This window comes from Pleurodeles waltl, chromosome 3_1 (genome assembly GCF_031143425.1).
Source record: "Pleurodeles waltl isolate 20211129_DDA chromosome 3_1, aPleWal1.hap1.20221129, whole genome shotgun sequence".
Classification (NCBI taxonomy): Eukaryota; Metazoa; Chordata; class Amphibia; order Caudata; family Salamandridae; genus Pleurodeles; species Pleurodeles waltl.
In genome coordinates, this window is record NC_090440.1 from 1,699,967,989 (window position 1) to 1,699,989,616 (window position 21,628).

A 21,628-nucleotide genomic window follows, 5' to 3' on the forward strand; every position below is an offset into this window, starting at 1 on the left:
GTAGCATTACAACCCATTGTTTTCTACTTACTGTGCCACTCTAGAGAGAGGCATGCCTTATGCAAATATCTACAGACCCACACAGCACACTGGAGGGACACAGTTCATCACTTGAGACCCAGGGTTGCACAGACGTCTTCAGAGGCTATAGGGAGATAAGCAGTCATTTCAGCTCACCTTTGGTCTCCTTCTCCTATCCTCTGCTCTCTCCTGCGGTTTGTATCCCAGGAGGACCTTAGCGGGCAGTCACACTAACAGCAACTGTTACTGCCTCAGGTCACCAAGGCACAGACTCAGACCTCAACTCTGTCACACAGGGAACGAGGGAAAGGCCTTAATGCATAGGGATGAGGCACTTGCATTAGTTCCCGGCTCAGAGACCAGGTGAAGGAGAGGAAACCGCGAGAAACAGGAAGAGGGAGAGAGGCAGGCAGATAAGAAGAAAATAAGAAAAAGAGGAAAAAGTGCAAAGGCCAACAACGACGTAAACTACCCACAGAGAAATCAGTGCAGCAAGCCGTGCAGACCATCCCCATGCAGATGTGTCGAAGATCTCTAAGTGTGCAAAGGCCTAAAACAGTGTAGTAAGGATCCATGTTGCCAGACATGCTGAAAGTGACAGGCACAAGTTGGTCCCATCCAAGTTATTTAAAGCCTTGCACCATATGGACTTTAACAAAAACAGGCACCGCACATAACAGCTGCGTTCAGCACCACAGCTTTCCAAGCTATGAGAACATCACCAGCAAGCAGTAAAGAATGACCACACAAACCAACAAAGCGGCCTGGCTCAATGAACTAAAGGCCTAGAAAAACAGATCACCACTCAGGGAAAAGGGGGGCCCAGATGAACACCGCCGAGCAGAAGCATAAAAGCCCACCTCAGCGAGATTACACACAAAGACATTCAACAAGTTTAGGCTTCATGACCAGACACTGGAGAACAGAAGAGTTGGACAGAAACAGAAGGTTTCCAGGTTAGAGGGAGAGAAGAACAGTCATGGTTGCATAGACGCCCGTGGTCCTAAATCTAGATCCGACAAACATAATTATTTAGCAAAAAAAAAAAAAGTGCACCTTCTTAGGAAAACATACAGACAGATTAGTGGCTGGATATTAAATATCCAAACTTCAGTTCCAAGCAAAATATCAAGACTGTCTGCCCATTTGCAATTCTGAATGAACGAATATAGCATATATAACTGTTGCACACAAGAGGTCATCTTTTTGTGTTTCAGCTTTGTTTTTGTTGTTTTCACCTAAAAATGTGATGTTTGCCCATCTTTTCTGTTTCAGCGCTATCACTTAATTTCCTCGTGCCACAACACTGCTTGCCCCCTCCCCCTATCCGAGGTCGCTGCTTGCCCATCCCAAATCCCCTTGCATCGCAGCTTTTCCAGCACCCCCACACCCCAATTTGACTCTGCTTGTTTTGGACGTTGTAGTCTCCTAAACAGCAAGGGCTACATACAGAAAGTCAAAGGCATTTGCGTGATTTATCTTGGTATGCTCAACCCATAGCAAATTCTGTAACGCGATCAGCCCCAATGAGGCTTAGTTTCGCATCACGAACACTCCACTTCCTATGACACCAGTGTGTCACTGCCTGCAGTATCCTTTTGTCTCTCTAGCCGCTGCTGAATCCCGGTCCCCACAGTTTCCTATCCAGCGCTGCTGTTGTAAAGTCTGCCTTTTGTGCACATGGCTAAGCCTACTGCCGCAACTGAAGATTAGACAGTTTTTTGTCGGACACTAAGGCCCCACTCATCATGCCTACCACCACCTAGGTCACTAAAAGTACAGTAAGCATCCTACTTGCTGCCACATTGCGTGGGGTGTTGGGAATTTGATTTTTGTGGGCAAGGTTATTTCCCCATGCCCCTCTTATTTTCAGCACTTCCATATATACAAGTTCAAACTACCAGTTGTACAAAACAACATTTTAAATAAGTACTTCTCTATAATATGGCTATTAGGGTCGTAGCTTCTTGGGTAAAGAAATAAACTTTTTACAATTTTGAAGAGACTTTAGCATATTTTCGTTAAACAGCAAGGAAGCCTACATTGGTTGTGAGTAGCCGTTCACCAGTGACACGCGAAGTAACAGTAGATGTTACAGCACTCAGGATAATGTGCTGCAAGGCTAAATATGTATAAGGTCCCAAAGGTGAGACTTCTGGCTATGACAATGCTTGTTCCATTGGTTATGTGTCAAGCATGAACTCTGGCAAAGCAGATTTGTTTTATTGGAGGTCCCAAAGGCTAAAGGGGCATGGGTGAAAAAAGCAAGGCACCACCCAATCCCCCACTCAGCCTGTACCTTCTCCTGGCCAATCAATCAAAATCTCTCCCGGTCTCCCACTCACAGTCCCACATCTAAGCTCCTGGCTATCCCACACGTGCCCGGTAGTTAATCCCTAGAAACTCATCACTACTGTCATGTACAACAAAATGGCTTAGAGTCCCTACCTTGGGATCAATTATTTTAACTGTGTTTTCAGTACATACACTTTTCGTCATCTCTGCTACGAGAAGCCTTGATGATAGAGTTGTCACACTGGTGCATGTAGGCAGGGCTCCATGTTTCCGGTCTTCACCATTTAACAAATCATTATATCAAGTGACTGACAACACTATATACTAAGCCAGAGATGCAAACAGAACTTGGTGTGTCAGCAAATTAACATGGAAAGCAGAGCCAGAGCGCAGACAAGGGTCTGGCTTGTCTCTAAGCTTCCATGAATGAGCCAAACCACGAAAACATTTGGCAAACATATTGTGCAATAAACTTAATGTGAAAATATGATGCACTCTTTTCAAAACTCAAAAATTTAATTTCTTTAACATGCAGAAGCATCTCACCGTATCACATCAGAGTATATCACTGCATAGGCAGACATTTATTAATAATTAACTTAGAAACATTAAGTCGCTTATCCACCAATGACAATGCCATTAGTGAACTAAGAGGCAAGTCAGTAGTTGGGTAAACCCTAATCATGGCCTATCTTCTTATTTTGGATTGAGCAATAGTATAGACTATTAATTAAACATAATGGGTGCTTGTATAGCACACAAGATAATGCAGGCTCTGTGAAATAAAATGTTTACCTTGGATGATAATTTGAAAAAGCAGAAAAGCCCTACTGATTCCAGAATATCTGGTTTCACAGAGAGGGATAGAGAGGGAAAAAAAGAAGATAAAAAACCAACAACATCAGAGATCACTGTTTTGCCTTTTATTTTTGGTCTAGGACAAGAAAAACCAACACAGGCATAGACCCTACCAAAGCCTGGGATGTATTTATTTGAGGGGCATCACACCCCAAACACCCCTCCCCCCTTGAAGCTATGCCCCTTGATCCGAGAGAGTGGCTACAGGGAGCATATCACATTGTAAGGGATTTTTTAAAAATAAAACTAACACTTCCTCCCTTAGGTACTCAACATAAATATTGGCAAGGAAGAGAAACAGTTAATCTTTAGATCCTTTTTGTAGGAGGAAGGGCTGAGGGGTCAGGGGAATTAATAATGCAGATTCCAGACATTAGAGGCACTTTCTTCGGGTATAATCACTAGATTTCAACTAGATTCCTCATTTCTTGAAATGATTGGAACTGCTGGAGTGAAAACTAACAACGTGAAAAGGAAAGGGGGGGGGGGGGGGGTGGTGGTGGTGAAGAGGCCAAATCTAGGGCGATGAATCCTAAAATGGACTCAGAGTTACTTCTTGCCTCTACTGGTTTGCGGGAAAGTGGGCATTGGACCCCTACCATGCCTGGGCATCATTAGGCAGTGCCACTCTTAGACAGGTTTACCAACACTCAGAGAGATGAGCAGCTCCAGAGAGGAAGGGGAGCTTGTGCACATGGGGTTTGGACATCATTCCCGACAGAGGGCTGGCATTGCACCTAAGGTAAGAAGGGTAGCATCCATTGAAGGTGATGGGTCTTGCTGCTTACAGAGGGATGCGAAGCAGCACCAACAGAAAACCATAGGATGTGCTTCCCAGACTAGGACTGTCAGGGCCTCCCAGAGAATATCACTCCCCATTCTTCCAAAGGGGGACAAAGCAGCCCCTTCAGAAATGACGACGAGGAAACTTGATGGTCTCAAAAGAGGATACGGAGGTCTCAGTGGCCGAGACTTACAACCCACCTACATCTTCGCCCCTCCTGAGCAGGTGACTGGATTGAATTGGACTCATAACTCAGCAGCTGACGTGGGCCCCTGCTTGAGCTGGTAGCCAGCACCAAGGGTGGGTTATTTGTATCTCCCGACGCCCGACATCTAGATTCCTTACAAGGGCACGAGGTTTTAATTTCTATTTTGCCTGAGGGAGAAGTAGACTAAGACACAGTAATCCGCTACTCAGCTATTCAACCCTGTTGGTCACAGCCAGTTAATAAGTAACTCGGAGCAGGTTATTGCCCGTGAAATGGTCAATGCAAAAGCTGGGGCCTGCACTTTCATTTACCCAGAGCAGAACATCATGATGGAGCAGAGCTCTGACTTAAACCCTGTGATCCACCCTTGGACCTCATAGGGCCCCATGATCCCCACCTCCGGGGCCTACAGTAAAACGCACTGCTATCCCTTCTCATGCAGCCCTGCTCCCATCCCTTTTTGCCTTTCCTGTACACCTTAGGTCTCACCCGTTATCTTTATCTGCTTCCCCCCCACCACCATCCGCTGCAGGTCTGCAGACAAACGCTCAAAATGAACATGAACGGGTGGGTGGGTGAGTGAGTGGATGGGTAGATGCATAGATGATTGAGTGAAAGGATGGATAAGTGAAATGGTGCCTGGATGAGTGCAAGATAAATGGATGAAGGAGTAGATGGGTGGTGTGAAAGTATGGATGACTGAATGAAAGGGTGGATTGGTGGCTGACTGAAAAGTAGATGAATGGATGGCTGAGTGGGTGTGTGTATAGATGGGTGGGTGAATGGATGGCTAGATGGATGGATACATTGATCGGTGGGTGAATGGCTGGGTGGAAGGACTGATGGATGGATAGATTGATGGGTGGATATTTGAATGAAAAGGTGGATGGATGAGTGAAAGGATGGATGGAGGGATGGAAGAGTAAAAGGCTGGAGGGATGAGTTTGATGGATAAGTTTGGAGACTGAAGAACAGGTTTGGATAGGGACGATGTGAATCCCCCGCTTTAGCAGCAACAGCTGGGTGGAGCTCTTGATGGGCCTCTTCTGTCTGCAGCTCGGTAGACAAAAGCTCATAGTTAATGGGAGGGTGTGTGAGTGAGTGTAAGTTTGGGTGGCTAGATGGATGAATGAATGAATGAGTGAAAAGAAGGGTGCAAGGATGGATGAGAGAAAGTGATGGCAGATGAACAATGGATGGATCGATCAATGAAAGAAAGGGTGAATAAATGAATGGACAGGTTAGAGGGTGGAAGGATTAGTGAGAAAGGATGGATGAGTAAAAGGGTAAATGGATGGAAGGATGGATAAGTAAAAGAATGGAAGAATGAAAGGGAGGGTGAATGGAAGAATGAAAGGGAGGGTGGATGGATGAGTGAAAGGGAGGGTGGATGGATGGATGATGTAGTGAAAGGGTGGATGGGTGAGCGGAAGAATGGATGGATGGATGGCTGAAATGGATGGATAGGTTTGGAGATGGATGGATAGGTTTGGAGATGGCCAGGTGGACAGATGAATGGACAAAAAATGGTGAAAGGTTGATGGATGAAAGAATGACAATGTAAATGTGAAATGGTAGACATCAGTGGGTGAATGAAAGGATGAATGAATAGATGCTTGGATGGAAGAGACAAGACAGCTCTTCTTGGGAGATTGAGAGGACTTTCTTTGCTTGCTTGGGGGCATAAGAGCTTTGGTTGAAAAGTGGGGGTATTTTTAATTTTTGGCTACTCACTTGGCCTGCACTATGCTCCTTCCTCTACCTGGGGCTTATTAGATAGGCGTGGTGCTGTTTGCCAACTCGTTCTTCCTAGATAGCCAGTAGTTTTTGGTCTCAAAAAGCCCTTATTTACATAGTAGTTCCTAGCACTGAACAAAACTACCTTGTGTGTTGACATGCCACAGAGAAGCCAGCCAATAAGAGAGATAGAATTTTAATAAAAAACAAAAGGTGTTGTTTAACCCCAGACCTAATTAGGGGCCCACCTGTTAAAGAAAGTCACAAAAGTGCACTCCTATATGTCTTTGCATTAATGCAGATTTACAGTTTTCATAAATTCATATGAATTTCCTTAAGTAGGCCAGAAAAGATTTTACGAACTGCATTTTAGCACAAGCAAATATAAATGTGTAGTTCTGCCCCTGTAAAAACGTGTTGAGTGTTTACAAGTTCACTTTTCATCCAACCTCATTTTTCCCAGCCCTTGAAGAAACTTTAATTCTGCCATTGTCAGGAGTAAAATTCCAACATTTCTCATTATGGGAAAAAGAGAGAAGAGAGAAGAGCTTGTGAAAACCCCCTAAAGCATGCAAGTTAGTAAATTTGCACAGACTTGAAAGGGCAATCCAACTCTGGACCTATTGCTTACAGCTACCTCCAAACCCACTATACAGATCTGCAAAAAGGGAATTGGTAGTATTTAAATCCTTCTATACTGAGCCTGACATAATCAGAATGGCTGTTATCAGAGCTCCTATACAATCAGATTCCTGCTATTATTTGTCACTGCACTACATGACACAAAAGACAAGTGAGGTTTCTTACAGAACAAATAGATTTATGAAGCTACCGGTCCTATAAAGTATATATTTTATTACATTTCACAGTCCTGCCTGCAACTAAGCACCCAAGAAGCTTCAGTGAGCAAGGGGCACGTACTGCTCCCCCGACCCGTCTTGTTCATTTCCAGAGTTTTAGTCAAGACAGACGGCCTAGGGTGCGTGTAGGAGCCGTGGCCGCTCACTCACCTGAGGCACAGTTGGCCCCTGTAGCTTGAAGCCATGGCAGATCGTAAGAGAGAGTAAAATGCCTCCTTTCAGCGGCGAGCCTCCCCTCTCCACGCTGGTAAATGGCTCATTCCCGATGCCCCAATTAAGAGCTCCAAGTGAACCCAGAGCTTCCCTCTTTGTGCCCTCAGCTCCACCAGCCAACGGGCCTGGCAGGAATCCATTCCTCGCTGCTCCTGGCAGGGCACGCACGGCTCGGCACACCGAGGGCATGAGAAACATTTCTTAGCAGAGGGAGAGAGCCACCAGCAGCGGAGAGCTGGCGGGGGCGGCCATCAGAACATGCAAATCCACACTTTCCATAGGCAAACATCCGTCCTGTCACCCCGAAGGACATCCGGCAGCCAATATCATTCACAAATTGTTAAAATCTGTCTTTCCGTCCACCCCTCGCTTACATGGCGCCCAGCTCCATACTTTCCCTCAAGAAATCTCCCCGTGTTGCGCTCTCACTGGAAATCCCCGTATCACCACACGGGAAATGGTTGGAATCCTCAGGCCCACACGGCTCTTCACTCTTCCAGGGTCGCCAAATGAGTGCGAATAAGGGGACATAATATGTATGCACCGCGAGACAAACCAGTTTTAAGGTATGCTCCCGAGTAAGCATTTCACTAATAACTAATTTTAGCCCTTCTCGTGTAGTTCCCCCCACCTCGCCTCAAACTCCCCATCCACCCTCGCTCTGTGCTTTCTAACGAAGTCACTCTTTGTGGTCTAAGAAAGCACTGTAGGGGTCAAAAGCCACAAAGGCCCGTAATAACAGTGCCATGCTGATGTCTGATCAGCCTACTTCCAGAGTCGAGAAATCTAGGGTGGGGGTGGTGTCTGATTGAAAGTCTGGACTGCTTTCAGCGGGCTCAGCCAAGGGCAACCCATTATTTTCATTCCGAATTTGGTTCTGGATACTGCCCCATCACAGAGTTCACACAGTCGTACTATTTAATGGAACACAAGCGCTGTGAACGTGATAGAATGATTTACCCAGGGTCACACAATGCAGGCGAGAACTAGCAAGCTAGTGATCTCTGGCTTATTCAAATTTGTATCCCTGTAACGTCACTAGAATAACCATAGCAACCCCCAACTGTGCAGCTCCGCAAACAATTCAATTCGATGGGCGCTTAAGTAGTTATTAGTAGGAAATCTGAATTAGAATGTATGTGTCCCTGGTTGAACATCTGAGAGATTAGGGACAGAGTGAAATTCCATATCGGGTCTGAAATGATAAATCCTGGCTGGCATGCCCACCCCTGTACTGTGCAATTCTGAGCTTTCCGCCCTTAAAAGTGGGATAACATGCGAGGCCTGGTATTACCGGGCCCTCTCCTGCTGTGGTTCCCCGAACGCAGGCCCTCTTCTACAGACACGTCTCACCTGCTTTCTGAAGATAAAAGAATTTATGCAGAAAAGCATATGGTTATTGGGTGTCTTTCCCACACGCAGTAAAACTCAGTCATGCTGTGCTTTCCGCACTTTCACCACGCAAAAGAAATCATGATGGGGCCCTTAACCAGTAGGTAACACAGACATTTCATTCCGGCTTCCATGTCCAATCGCAACTACAACGAAGCCGGATCCTGGGTAACTCCCCCCGCTCGCCCCTCTGCTCTCGATACCTCAATCCCGAGCGCCAATTAAATCTGCCATAAACTGTGCTACGTTTACTGGGTCAACGGAAGGAACACAAAGATGCCTTGTTTGTTGATCCCAAAGGGACAGGGAGCAAGCAGCCTGCAGTGCACAGCGCCAGGGCCAGCAGCCTCCTGGGAAAACCTTTCAGGGCTTCAACCGTGCGAGTCAATTCGCTGACGCTTTGCACCCTCCCCAAACCCAGTGGCATTTAAGGCGAACTTCACATGTCAGCACCAAAACCAAATGGAAGGCAGCGTTCAGTGACCCACTGGGCACCACTTCATCTCCGTCAAGGCGGCCACTCAATGCCAAACACCTTCCGATGCAAAGCAAGGCCTTAACATGCCTGGCAGACTGTGGTGGCACACGGGGCTGCCCGCCAGTGTGACATCAGCAGCCCAACATCAGGAAGCTCCCATGCCATTAAACAACCGCCTTACCCGCGTGCCATGCAAGGCCATCCTACATCACACCCTTATCACACACATCTAACCCGGTGCTTAATATAATGAAGCTTTTTTTGAAGAGATTGCTGCGGAATACCAAGGGTGCCTAGTTTCGATTCTACCTCCTGCCTCTTCCTCCCACTCCTGCCGCTGTCGAACTCCAGGAGGTTTTTCAATTTGTGCTTTCTTTCCTGCATTTCTGTCTCTTGCTCTGGGTCAAAGTCTGATGACGGAAAATACATTCTGGGCATCAACAATGTGTGCCGTGCCCATCACCTTCAACACAAATTAACTACTGGCTAATCACCAGGGTCGTGCAACCCAGCTCCCAAAGGGAATTCACAGAAGTGCTCACCACACACCAACACTATGCAGGGCAACCTTCCAACCAAGTCACTGAAAGCAGTCTCACAACAAGAAGTAAAGAATATAAACTGCTTGCAAGGCAGTCCCCAGTGTCGCACAGTGCAACCCCGGCCTCCCAGTGAGATGCCGCAGTACTGTACATCCTGTGCGCAGCAGCATCTTACAATGTATACTGCTTCAACAGGGGACTGGGAAGTATTCGATCCTCAGGCCCCAGGCAGACCCCATTGTTAAAGTGAAGCTTCTATACCTGTACAGATGGCTTAAAGGAAATGACAAATGACAATGGGTACTTAAAAACGCACGCATCTTTCACACTGCTGCAGCTCGGCGTCCTCTTAACAGGCACATTCTTGGGTGCTGTATCCATGGAGCAGGGCACTGGCTGGGGTTCCCAGCCCTGGTGCTTAGTTTGTAAGATAATAAGTGCTGATGCCCAAAGTTTTGCTCAGAAGCCCACAGCTCGCTCGACAGGATGTCAAGGTGTCCAATACCAAAGCTGTGTGGTCTCAATTCCACAGCCTGCCTCTCATCCACCAGCAGGCACTCCCTGTCCATTTATTTCACTATTTCAGGTCACTGTTTTTCAATCATTCTCTTCCTCCTTCTTTCTGTCTTTTGTATTTTTCTCGGTCTTGCTCTGGGACAAAGTCTAATGAATTTAAATAATTTCTGGTCCACGAAAACGAGTGCCAGGAGGGCCCCACCTGCAAACACCCCTGCAATTATCGGTTTAAATCAAGCCTTGCGCGTTCCACAGCAAGTCGTATTTCTAGGAGTTCAGTCTCCTTGGGGAGGGCCTTGCTGGGTGATTTGGGCCCTCTAGGCAGGCATACCCACGGGAGCTGGGTATCCATAGAGCCGACGCACACCGTGGGTGTTGTTCCTCGTGAGGCACATCACAGAGGCTCAATGTCACGGATCAGGGCTTTTCAGTCCTTCTCTTACCAAGGTCATTTAAGCCGATACTCCGAGGAGGAGGGACGTGCCAGGGGCTTCGAGTCTCCTGGGCGTGTTTCTGTGGGTTCAGTTTGCATGGAGCGGGACCAGCTCTTGTGTGGGGGACTCCGCGCCCTTCCACAGTACGCATTCCTAACTGGGACACGCTGGTGGGATCTCCCAGCTTCCTGGTTTCCATGCCGCGGAAGCAGCTGCTCTTGGAACTCGGAGAGCCAAACGAGTTTTCCAAACACCCATTAATAGCCCTGGCAACAGCTGCGGGCTTCCCAAGCCCTGCAGTACCCGCCACTTCCCACCCGGGCCCACAGGGCCGAGCTGGCCCCGGCCTGCACCAGTCCATCCCAGGGCCGTAGGCGGGGAAGTCCCACCGCTTGACGGCGCGAGGCCTCGCCCGCAACAGGTGCGGTCATGGGCCATATCCGCTTTCGCTCGTTCGGTCAATGTGAAACCCACGCGGGCCGTTATATGCACTAGTTAGGTCTGCCCGAGAAGCGAGGTGGGACTTCCGTTTGCTAGACAGAAGCAATGCGTTTCCCTCAAGCCTGTCCTCCGGCGTTCCCCCTGTTCCAGCATTCACCTCACGCAAACATCTCAGGATGAACCTCGACCCAGAACTTCAGCAGAACCCCTCATTTAGTACCGGGACGCACAGCAGACGTGCACGCACACACAGATCCTGATCAACAGGCAGGGGTGTCATGTACCCCTCACCCACCCTTCAGCAGCTTGGTTGGCAGCGGGCGTCACTGGGGAGTGATGTGTAATGTTAAAACATTTAAACTGAAGATTAGTGTCCAATAATAAAATTCTGGTCGCCACACCTAACCTCATAAATGGCACTGCAAGTGAGCAGTGTGATGCAGTCAGGGTAGGCGAGTGCGGGAACAAATTAAACCGCGAGGTAGAAAGAAGAAAAAGAAAAAACAATAGATGGAACGAAAGTTAGATGTATGCAGACGTGGATGGATGAGTGTGTGAATAAGCAGAGAAGGATGATTGGATTAGACAACAGGAATAAACAGAAAAGGATGGAGTGAATGATGGAAGATGAAGTGAAGGATGGCTATAGAGAAGGATGAAGAAGGTTGGATGAAAGAAGGAAGGAGAGACGGATGGAGAAACGAAAAAAGTATGGATGATGGGGTAAATGGATCAACAGAAAAAAAGGTCGAGAAAGGATGGACAGACGAATTGAAAATGACAGAAAAAAGGATGAAGGAAAGAAAGATAGAAAGAAGGATGGAGATGAAACAATAAAAATGGGAGATATATGTAAGGATGAAGAAAATAAAGATGGAACGCTTTGAGCGAGTGCCAGGCAGGCTAGCATCACTTGCACTCTCAGTCCTGTTTCAATTCAAAGTGGGGGCTATTTTTCATTTGTCAAAAAAAGCCCTGTTGATGTGGACCATGCGATATTAGCCTCCAGAAATTATCTGTGAACCAGTCTCTCAAGAGCAGTGCAAGGTTTTTCATTTCTCCCCAGCAAAATGAATTTTTACCATCTTGTGTGCTCCCCCGCCCCACCCCAAATACCGGACTGTAGTGCTTTCTCGGGCCTTTCCAAGTAATTTTGCAATACCAGTTCACATCTGCAGGCTTCTTGCCTGTTCTCCCCTTCGCCATTACTCCAACCCTCCCCACTGCATACCAAACGTTCTTTATATTCAGACTGCAATCGTGCCAAGGACTCTATATAGTTATTTGATTCATGGAAGGTGGTGTAAGGTGTGAAGGCTATCCATGTACAGTGAAACAAGTTCTCATAGTAAAAAAAGAATACTACCCAATCAGGCTGTGTACTTTTAAAAATAAACTTCTTCACTCTAGGTTAGCTGCCCGAAGGGTGAAAACCATGATCTTGGGTGAAGAGCAGAGGTCTCTAGTCCTCTCACATCATAAGTTACTACCCAAAACAGTTTTACCACAACATAGTTTGGCATTAAAAGGAGGCTTCAGGTCCTGGCAGAAATATGTGGGGATTTTACAGTTACAACTGAGAGATATAAAGTCGGGGTCAGAATAGAAAGAGGTGAAATAAAACTCTTGCAATGCAGTGCTGAAGTCAGTGCTGCTGTGATGGAGTGACTGTGAAATCAATGCTCCATGGACGTTTCAGACTCGCAGAGCCTGCAGTGGATGCATTGTGGTGTCCTACTGGAACCAGGGGGACCCGCTCCATAGCGAACAAGAGAAGAGGCACTAGACAACCAAACCAGGACCCTCTCATCATCGATCATGGCAGGATCCCTAAGACTCAAGAGAGCAAACAGGAATATTTTAGAAGTACTAGACAACAATTGTCACTCTTTTGAAGACTACGCTTGTGGCTGAGTTTTACCCCGACTCCTTGTACCTTGGGTCTTGGCCACTAGCAGTAAAGGATGGGGCCTGTGGAAGCCAGTGAAGGACCCATGCGTACACCACGTGCCTGGAGAGTAGCTTGTAGCCGAGATGCCGCAGGAAGGGTGCATTACAATCACAGGCCGCTCGGCCGGGCAGGGGAGCAATCTTGCAAGTCTCTGCCAATTGGAATCAGATCACATTCGAGCTCCACTGTCTCTGGAGAAGGGTCCATGGATGGCACCTGTGCACCCTGGACAACTCTTCTGGCTCGGGGTTCCCTCTCGGGTAGCAGGGCAGTTCAGGAGGATCCACTGTCCACATACGTACAGGTCCATGCAACTCTTGAAACGGCTTGGATGAGCTCCAGACTGTAGCTGTAGCTTGCAGAAGTTGGATAGTCGTCTCTTCTTAGTCAGGAAGCTGGCCCCATTCAAGCTGATCTTTCTGGGCTATCTGGGGAGCCTTCCAGCGTGGGAGCATTTGTTAACTTTCCACAAAGTGAAGGCGAAGCGAACTGGCCTTACTATGTGTGTTGCCACCCTGCCACTCACTATTTTAGGTCCAACAGAGGGGAACAAACACTGTTACAGAACCCTCACGCACTGTAGAAGGGGGCAATCCATTACAGGGAGCCACCAGACTTCATCCCTGGGGTACAGCTACATGTTGTGCACGCGCACACACAGAGATACATCTGTCCCCTGCCTGTGACCACACAATAATAATGGTGTCTCCTTGAAAAAAAATGTAGGGTGACCCTTTCAAGGTCCATTTTTTCCAAGCTGCAGAGTAGGAAAAGTGTTGCGTTGGGGTGGGCTAATAAGGCATGCCATAATACAGTGGACCTTTTGAGGAAAAGACGCAAAACCGGTACAAATGGACAGCTGGTAGAAACAGCTGTGCATCGTCAACATTGCTACAGCTTAACATGCTTGACATTACACTTCCGGTCTAGCCTGATCGCAGGATGCAACATATCCCCTGATAAATCATTTTTGTATCGGGGCGGGGGGACGGGGGGGGGAGGAGGAGGACTGCCAAAGAAAAGCTATTACTATCACCTTCAGCTCGGATAAGGTCACAACTCTGCTTTACACCTGTCCCCAAGGGCATTTGTATGTTTAGTGCTAGTTTTCACCCCACAGCTGATGTATACTTTTATTTATGATGCATTATAGGATATAACGCACCACTGCCATACACAAGGATATTGAAAGTCGACTTGACCATACAGTGGAACAAGTTTGACATCAGCCTTCCTTTGTAAGGTCATGGAACTCTGAGGTGACTGCACTTTCAATGCGAGGTAGAGAATGGTTTACTGCTTATAATACATGGTCAAATCAGCACCCTCCCCACAGACAGCTTAAATGCTTGGTGCTAAGCTCCTACATAGGAAAGAAATAGGATGGTTGTAGACACAATGATTAAAAGCTAAATCTGTGCCTAGAAAAGGAACACACCAGAAAGCAATTTGTAATTTGTATCGAAAACTTACTAGAATGAGATGAATGTACATCGGATTTTAAAACTGGGCTGTTGCTCAGAATGAGAAGTAACATGCAGAGTCCCTTTCATTCCTGCAATGCACAATAAGTAACAAATAAACATTGTTTAATAAACCTCCTCTTACTGCTCATCACTGTTGCTTTTTCAAACACAGATCATAACAACAAAAATACAGTCAACGGTTTTGTTGTTTAACCTGCAGCTGCAAGGATGTTGCGAGGTCTACCATTCATCTTGACTGCTGTAAACAGGAATCATGCAGTATGACATCACAAATCAACTGCTATGCGATATGACAGTTGAGCAACTATGTAATTTGCTTACTACAGGTGACTAGAGGCAACATGACTGGACTGTAAATATTAGACTGTTTTCATACTGGGATAGCAGGCTTTTATGTAAAATAGAACGCTTACGTCTCTCACAGCCTGCCAGGATGTGCAACTCAGGCACGTTGCCAAATGGATTGGGGAACATTCTACAAAGCGGGATGGAGATTTTCGCATTTGTTGTTTAGTGTTTATACAGTGAAGAGGTGGTCAGTGGTGCGGCGTTTACATTGCTATGTGTATTTATAGAGCTCTACTCCCTATACCACACCCCCTGTCGAAGAACGATATTGCTGAAAAAGAAACAGCAAGCCTTGTTCAGGACGTTGGCCACTATGCAGGACCTTGCCATCCTAATATCCAGTCCAGTTTGTCGTTGGGTCCCCGCCATGTCTAAGTAACGCCAACACAGTGAATGCTTTTTTCATGGAACCTTATTCCCTGCAGCTCAGATCTCCTTCACTCTAATGCCATTACGCAGTTCCACCAGCTCCCCTCAACCTCACCATACTGTCTCGCCTCCAGGTTGACATCTAATTCCCACAGAGGAATAGAGGAAGTTAAAGTTGGCCAAATCAGTATTTCTGGACAAAACGGCCAATGCTCAGGTCTCGAGTCTGTTCTAGCCTGGTACTTTTATTGCAGAACCACTCATCACAGAACATGTGGGACACATGGACAATGTCAGTTAGGTAATAACAGCAGCCATCTTTGAATGGCGATGAGCTGCCCTGTAGGAATTACTCAGAGGTTATTTTAATAGATAACTGCTAAATTGTTCAGAAAAAGCTATGGCCCCCATTTACCTGGATATCCTAAAGTCCAATCAAGCTCTTGCATCATATATTCTTTGTCTCTATAAGCACAAAGGTTTACATCCCATCAATCTCAGCAAAACCCTTAGATAACTGCAAACCACTGATTGCAAATACTTTATGAAATCAAATCACTTATGAATGACACTCAATATCTACACTCTAAACTAGAGTATGGCGATATGCTCTCCAGAAGGCTCTCTTATACAACAATCCAGTTTCTATTTCTATTTTAAAAGCACCTATTATTCAAATGTGTACAGTTTCACGGCAGCTCATTGGTTGCTAATCATAACCCATTTCTGATTTTTGTCTTCAGAGGGTCCAAGGCAGTTTTCACTGGATAGTGCTCAATTAATTGGAGCATCTAATCCCTTTTAAGGTCATGTTAATGACCGGTTACATTTTTTTACTGATTCTGTAAATAAGAATAGTATTTGCCAAGTGCGCTGTTGGATTTAGTTCACACTCTTCTAAAGGCAAGGTGGTCCGGTGAGTTAGGTGCTTGCTTCGACATTATCGCTCTTCTTTGCTACCTTCTCATTGGGCAGCACTTACCATGCACCATTTCCTTGTCTTTCTGTGGTGCACAGAACAAGTAAAAATTAATTACCTTTGATTAGTGTCCCTCCACTGGCCATCCGCTGCTTGTGCTGTGATTGAGGTTTTATTGGTATCTGTGCAAAACGTTAGTATTTTTAATTCAGTGAACTGGTCTTTTCACACTCCAGAGCAAATAAATGTCTAACCTCAGGCTGAAGATCCGCCTGATGTTTTGTGGCTCTCTGTTGGATTGCAGTGCACCTTTTCACCAGTGTGTTATGCCCAAACGAGTCTGCAAAGTAGTGTCACATGCGCTTTTGGAGTTTGAGGTTGGAAGTGTGTTGGATGTCGAGATATTGGTGAGATAGGTAAAGTTGAGAAAAACGTCCAACATGCTGCGCTCAATGGTGAGTATATTACAACAGGTTGGACTCTTATTCAATCTGACTCCATTTGTTTCTCATTCTTACTGTTGTGTTTTGTGCGTTTTTTTTTTTATCACTGAAGTAACTTAGCCATTGTGTAGCAACTTCCTAATTAATAAATAAATAAATATCAAACCACACAGATTTCCCAAAGCTGAGAGTCAAACTTAGGTGGTTGTGAACATTAATGTCTTCGAAAGAGAGGGAGGACAAATCTGCCCTAATCTCAATATTGAGGGAATGTCTCACATTAAGGAAGTTTTGTTGAACTGTGTGCATTCCTCATAACATATTGCATCAAACCCAGGTCACTTCCAGTGCACTTTCCTAGACGTAGTTTATGCCACCTTGCAGGCGGGGTGGCATGGTACCGGGACGCCCAACATTTTACTAATCATAGCTCACGAGCAAACGTTACTAGTTCGTGCAGCTACAATTTTTAGATCGCGTCCTAATCTTCCTTGTTGTGATATTTACTGGATTTGCGTTTCTTAATGATCCTAAGGTGTTGGGATCTGCATTTTTCTTTATGTCTCTACCTAACAACACAATTAAGTCGGCTAACACTAAAATTGGAGGACAGGCTTTCCCAGTAACCTATATATTGTATATTATTTATACCTGATCTGGTGAACAGCATTTTCACACAGGTTGATAAACTGATTACCCTTAAATTGAGTTATAACTATTATTTACAGCGCTAAGCAACAACAGGAAGAGCGATTTGTTCCTCTTTGCATGCTCACTTTCAATTCAAACACAATATTTGCATACAGTAACACGAAACAAGAAAACATCAGCCAAATAATGGGGGTTGGGGAGCTTCCCGTTAACCGGGGCTTAGTTAGGCAGCGAGGACAAACAATAGTATTTTAGGACAAACCAGAAGGAAAAGTTACCACATCACTTCACCGAAATCTTTTCAGCAGATACTTTTTTGTTAACATTCATTGGTTCCCACCAACAGCTCAAGCATTAGGTTGCCTATTTACGGTCTATTATGCTCTTTAAGGCTTTCCGGCCCTGCATCGATCCATGCACAGCCCCCTCTATGCTGCTTATTCTCCCCTCCCTTACCCTGCTCCCATCCGGTGTTCCTTCCCTCCTCCCCCGCACATCCCAGGTTTGCTTAAAAATAAAGCGCCGTGACATGGGCAGCGCTAGCCGCGCCATACCACTTTAAAAAATAATATTAAATACAAAAAAATCATGCTTTCAGCTCCCACCCTCACTTCCATTCACTATCCCCGAACAGTGCTTGAAATGGAAAAATAGAAGTGCAGGTACTCTGTATCAGAGTACCTGCTTCTTTCTGAGAAGTACCGGTACTCTCCAATTAAAAGTAATACGTTTATCTTGAGAAGTGCAGGTACTCTCCCTCTCAAAACAAAAAAGTGCCGGTACTGATTTCCAGGCGGTACCGGCCCATTTAAAGCACTGTCCCCGAACCACCCCGCTTGACTGACAAAGCCAATAGCACGCCCATAGGCGAGACCCACTGGCTTTGCCAATCTTTGCCGTCATACATAATCCTATATTCTACATGAGCATTCCACACAGAAATCCTTGCCAACGCCAAGAGGCTATGTATTTTACATAGAGTGTCAGCGTATCCGAAGAGACCTCTGAAGATACCGAAAGGCGACACGTAGGCAGCTATAAAACTCCTCATAACGCACACTGCACATCTTAAACCACTGGGATGACCTAGTGACAACGTTCAATCGTGTTTGGTTCAGGCGGACGCTGCCCCCTGGAGCAGTCACGACACACCGGGACAAATGCCTGGCAGTGGTAGGCCCCTCGCCACACAGGATGGATTCCTCCCACTGATGAAACCCGCAGGCAGAAGAAAGCGCTTCCAGATGCTCGGCCACGACCAGCGCACACTGACACACGAGCTCTGCCAGGAACATCACGAGCCCTCGTGTCCCAGCGTCCCCTCAAGCGGGGGCCACCGCGCCCACCACTTCCTCTGCCGCCGAGATCAGGAAACGCGCAACAGGAGTCCCACGGCTTACAAGAAGGGACTTCAAATCTCAGCTTCAAAGCCGGCAACCGAGACTGGGGGAGGCGGCGAGGGGGCAGGTGACAGAAAAGGACCAAAGAGAGACTGAGAAACAGAAGAAGAGTAGCTGTGGAGAGATCGCGCGTGAGAGACTCCACGCACGAGGAGGAATGGACATGGAGACGAACAGGAGGGGGAAAAAAGAGAGAAGAGCGAGAATACCACGGTACTGAAGAGATAAACAAGGAAGTTGCGTGCGAGTCCCGGGAAATGCGAAAGAGGGAAAAACCAAATGCAGAAACGAGAATTACGCCGAAGAAGGACGTACAATGAGCAGAAAGAGAAAGTACACGTGAGGGAGAGCAACACGGAAAGAAAGAAGTGCGAGAGGACCACAGAAAAGAAAACTAGAATTAAAATAAGAGATAATTGAAAGTCATTTGCAGGGACTGACAGACCTAAAACGTGAAAGGGATGAATCGAGAACGCATAGAAAAGGCAAAGTTCCAAAACTTTGGCTCCATCTCAAAGCTGGGCAAAACTGCACAGAGGGATGGCCACCATGCATCAAAATCATGGCCGCAGCTCTGAATTATTCACCCTTTCTTCATGAGACACTACGGTCCACACTGTACCTGGACCTTGCCCCAGCATTTAACATGAGCAGATTCTGATCAGTACTGTGGGGCAGCCAAAGGGGTCCTGGTTCATCAACCAAACCAACAAAAAAACACAGAGAACAGGAAGTGTATTCATTCACTCTATCCATTCCTGTTGTCTTAAGGTTCAGTACTACCAAATGTTCTCTTCAACCTGGGCAAGGTGCTCATGGTCAATCACTACATCACCACACAACGCCAAGCTTAACTACAGGGTGAAATCAGCCACCAACCTCCAAAGTAGAAACAGTCAAACTGAGAAAAACTAGATTTCCACCAACATTCTGAATTTGAACGGCACAACCTAAACACAATCTGTTGAGAACCAAGGAGTGAACTGCAAAGACCTTGATGCACCCACCCCTGGATCCTCCCCAAACTTTAGGTTTCATGCTAGAAAGATATCTTTTTGTCCAAACGTTTTGTCCAAGCAGTGCAATCACCAAACAATCAACTCTTGGTCCGTAACTTCCAAATAATGTTTGCTCCCATTTCTACCCTATATGACTTTCCAAGTAATAGTTCCATTGTTGCTAGTTATGACAGTAGCCTGTTTTAGCCTGTTTCCAATCCTACACAGGTGCACACCATAATTTAAGTACACATTTATACAAGTCATTGGAACACTCAAGTTCTCACACCATCTCCATCTTTAAAAAAAAAAAAAAAAAAAAGGGGGGGTGGGGGGGGACATAGGCGGACAACCCCCTCCCCCAACTTCATCTCACGCTTCAGGAATGGCTTCAAGCTCGCATCCATCACATCAATTCCTGTAATAAAGCTGCCCAGTCTACCTAGAAACAACCTGAAGAGACAAGCGTGAGGGTCCAGACCTCAGTCTCACCAGTATACAATTATTGGGTCACGGATATTCTGCAGCCACAACATGATGATGCTACTACCACCCTACCAAACACTCAGAGAGAACACCATGACAAGAGTTACCTCTTTACAAAAAAATAATAAAATACACTGGCTAGACCATGGAGTAACCATTTCCAATAAAACACAGTAAATACAGCCACCTACACCAACCGCGCACACGTATTCCTCATCCCGCAGCTAGATTTGTCACTTTCATGCTGCCCAATCAAAGATCCGAAATCCAAAACCATCAAAAAGGCATCCACCATAACGGCACAACCATCCTCCACCTTTACTGGACACCTAAGCAAACCCCGTCCTCCTAACGCTAAAACATTAACCACCTCTACCAACCATTGGCTCACAAATAAATGTGGCACGCATATTCTAACCAGCAGCCCCCAGGTCTGGTTCAGCTTTAAATTCGGCCATAGAGAGGAGAAAACAAGACAAGACGACGAAAAAAGGGATTTTATTTTTAAACTGGTTGACCATTTACGGGAACATGATATCGTTACAGATAGTTGACTGAGTTATCCTCTATAACCTTACATCAGCATGGGTCAAACCTGATCACAGGCTGCTCACGCAACACAGCAAAGGTGTCCTGTTTTACACAGCAAAGACATACTCTGAGGGCACATGGTGGAAGTAGTAACAATAGACATAAGTAGTGTCTCATCAAGGACACGTGCCTGCCTACTCTGGATGTACCGGGAGGTACCAACTAGAGGGAATCACTGTAACGTACAGGATGGAAAGTTGAAAACTGAGCAAGGACTAGAGAATACCTTAGACTATCCCTTACAACAGGGGCAGTGGTTGGTAAAAAGCTCTCTATCTTCACCTGTCACAGAAGCAGGACCCCTGCCACACCATGTAATGTCTCCTTTACGCTCTAGGTTTTCGGAATTCCTGCCCCCTAATTAATAACTAAATTATTATTCGTTGAATGAACTTGGCACACTAGTTCACGGATGTCACCATATGTACTGCATAGGCCGTCAGAATCCAGTTTAATTGACCAATAGTTTATTACATTCTTCTAGCATTCCAAAACGGACAAAAGACAGAAAAATATGTAACCAATCCAACCACGTTTGCCAAAGAAGACTGTTGTCGCACTGCGGGCCACCAGAGAAAAAGCCGGCCCTGACAAGACCATAGCGCCTTGTTTGCCCAGGCCTCCAGGACACAGCAATGCGTTACCACAGTGCCCGACAGGAGTACCAGCCCAGAATCAGTGCACGCCACAGACCTGCCCTGGTGCACGTGCAAGCAGTGCCAGCCTGGTCACATCTGGTTCTACTGTGTTATTACATTACACACTCTCTTGTGGTTTATGTTTGTGTTCGTGCGCCTTTCAGTGTTTGTACCGAGTATATTAATTTGTTTTGAAAAGACAGTAAAAGCGGGTAAATGAAAAAAAAAACATTAGTATTAAGTAGAAAGATTAACACCAAGGGAGAAACAATAAAACACAATTACTCCTACACACAGGAAGGGGTTATATCATGATGAGGTGGTAGTGTGCAGGTCTTCTCGAGCAGTAACTCTGGGCCCTGCCCATTGCCGAGCACTGCCTCGGTGCAACCAGTGAATACAGCAGCAGGCCCGACAAACCACCTTACCTGGCCTCCTGCAGCCTCTACTCTTCACAGAAAAACCGGAAGCGTGTACAAAGGGAACCCCAGCTGACAGGCACACCTCTGAAAAGCAAGCACCTGCAACGCTGGAGTCCCTGCCAGGAGCAAGCGCGCTTTCTACAGTC

General features: G+C 46.3%; 1 protein-coding gene across 2 annotated transcripts in view; it reads right to left on the bottom strand.

The window, feature by feature from the left end:
* SH3BP4 (SH3 domain binding protein 4) overlaps positions 1 to 21,628 on the bottom strand; it is a 134,448-nt gene that overhangs the window by 82,876 nt on the left and 29,944 nt on the right. The window contains exon 2 of one of the 2 annotated variants that reach the window (XM_069225539.1): positions 14,204 to 14,285. The exons of the other annotated variant lie outside the window; for it this stretch is intronic. The gene's annotated coding sequence lies outside the window, so the exon portion shown is untranslated. The remainder of the gene's footprint in view (positions 1 to 14,203; positions 14,286 to 21,628) is intronic. 2 annotated transcript variants of the gene reach the window in all.